The sequence below is a fragment of the Piliocolobus tephrosceles genome, unplaced genomic scaffold, assembly GCF_002776525.5.
Source record: "Piliocolobus tephrosceles isolate RC106 unplaced genomic scaffold, ASM277652v3 unscaffolded_31194, whole genome shotgun sequence".
Taxonomy (NCBI): domain Eukaryota; kingdom Metazoa; phylum Chordata; class Mammalia; order Primates; family Cercopithecidae; genus Piliocolobus; species Piliocolobus tephrosceles.
In genome coordinates this window covers 1-2392 of record NW_022314526.1, presented here as the reverse complement: position 1 = coordinate 2392, position 2392 = coordinate 1, and the positions used below count along the sequence as shown (strand labels likewise).

The following is a 2392-nucleotide window of genomic DNA, read 5'->3' as shown; positions in this document are numbered from 1 at the left end:
CGGGTGCAACCTAGAGAAAAAACAGCAAGAAAACATTGGAAGTCAATTTCCAGAACATATACTGCTCCCCTGCCTACCACATCACCTCCCCTCCTCACCAATAGGATTAATCTGGATTAAAGAGAAAAGTGTGGCAATGCACAGACTCTGTCCAAGCACTAGAATTTAGGGAAACTAAAGGCAGTGGGAGAGAACAAATCAAGGACAGTGAAGTGATTCGAAGCCTCTGAGAGCAACAGCTTCAGGACCAAGGTCACAACCTCTCCCTCAAAGGCCTTAGATTTACCTTTCGTGGGTCATCTGCAGGGTTCTCAGGTGAGAACTGGTAAAGGGAACATGAAGACACTTTACAAATCTCCAGTAGTATTGAGCTTGCTTTAGTTCTGTTTGGAAAAAATGAAACAACAAAACAACAAAACAACAACAACAAACACAAGCAGGACTATTGCCAGCGTTGGAAGCACTTTTCATTGACAAGACACTTGGAAGGAGGGCAAATCTGAGGCTCATTACTGTGCAAATATGCCACTGTGAGTGTGTGTTTCGGGGGGCTTTGAGACATGGGGTCTTTGTGTAAAGTTATAATCTGATGTGACCTTCAACCACAGGTTGTCAATGTGCCACATGAACAAGAAATCACACTGAGGACACTATCCTGGGGAGTCTGGTTTTCTGTAAGATGAGTTCTGTCTTCATGGACTTCTGAGCATGCCAGAGGACAAATATCATTAACTAAAGTTCAGAGCAGGGAGCTCAGCATCCCACTGTGGTGTGGTCCATGTATCACCTATCTTCTTCCTCAGGTTGGCGTGGCTTGAGTTATGAAATACCTGCCTCATGAATATGCAAATGGTGTCTACCAAGGTAAATACAGATCTGTCCTTGCTCAGAGAGCATCACACAACAACAACATCCCTCCCCTACAGAAGCCCCCAGAGCACAGCACCTCACCATGGACTGGACCTGGAGGATCCTCCTCTTGGTGGCAGCAGCTATAGGTAAGAGAATCCTAAGTTCCAGGGCTGATGAGGGGACTGGGTAAAGTCAAGGGAGATTTTATCCACTCTTTTATCCTCTCCACAGGTGCCCAGTCCCAGGTCCAGCTGGTGCTGTCTGGGGCTGAGGTGAGGAAACCTGGGTCCTCAGTGAAGGTCTCCTGCAAGGCTTCTAGAAACACCTTCACCTTCCACTACATGCAGTGGATGTGACAGGCCCCTGGAAAAGGGCTTGAGTGGATGGGACCCGTTGATGCTGAAGATGGTGAAACAATATATGCACAGAAGTTCCAGGGCAGAGTCACCATGACCGAGGGCACGTCTACAGACACTGCCAAATGGAGCTGAGCAGCCTGAGATCTGAGGACACGGCCATGTATTCCTGGGTGAAAGACACAGTGTGAAAATCCACATCATGAGAGTGTCAGAAACACTGAGGGAGGAGGCAGGTGTGCTGGGCTGAGGAGATAACAGGATTTATGAGGCTGAAATGTGTTTAGAAAATGGGTTAAGTAATTGAGGAAAACAAGCAATAGAAGGATTTATACACTCTAATTATATAGGAAATAGTCTTTTTGCCTGTCACCATGTAAGTAACACTTATGGAGTGGGAAAGGCAGCAATCAGTCAGGCTGATGCAAACATTCCCATGGAGACTTTGTGGGGACATAAATGTTAAAATCAAATGGATAAATCATTTGGAGTAGGATTGCTTGATCACATGGTAAGACTAAACATAATTTCTCGGAAGTGGTCAACATTTCTTCCAAAATGTCTCTGCCACTTGTTTTACACTAAATCTATCTTAAAACACTTTTAGGATCACAGCAAATTTGAGTAGAAGAAAGAGATTTCCCATGTACTCCTGTCCAAGACACGCACAGACTTCTCCATGGTCAACACCCTGCACTGAAGTAATAAAAAACCTGCAACTGATTAACCCGCATGAACACATTAATCGTTTCCTTTTCTGGTGGTCCCTGGTCTAACAAGCCTAAACTATCTTGAAGTACCCCAGTTCTTCAAGTAGGTCACTGGGAATGATGATGCCAGGTAGAGGGAGAGTAAGTAGGGATATTCCTCTTTGCACTCCTTCCTCAAGAATCCATTCAATATGCATTGATTTAGAGCTCTTCTGACTCCTGGTTTTCTATGCCCCTTCTCAGAGGCTACATTCTACAATCTCCAAGCATTTACAGCAGGGGTCCCCAAACGCTAGGCAGTGAACAACAAGTGGTCCGCAGCCTGTTAGAAACCAGGCCACCCAGCCTGAAGTGCATGGTGGGTGAGCATCACTGCCTGAGCTCCACCTCCTGAAAGAGCAGCTGCACATTAGATTCTCCTACGAGCCGAATTCTATTGTGAACTGCGCATGCAAGGAATCTAGGTTGAGTGCT

The 2392-nt window shown here is 45.8% G+C and overlaps 1 pseudogene; it reads left to right on the top strand.

The window, feature by feature from the left end:
- Positions 1–910: 910 nt before the first annotated feature.
- Positions 911–1399, top strand: LOC111524603 (annotated as a pseudogene).
- Positions 1400–2392: the final 993 nt, after the last annotated feature.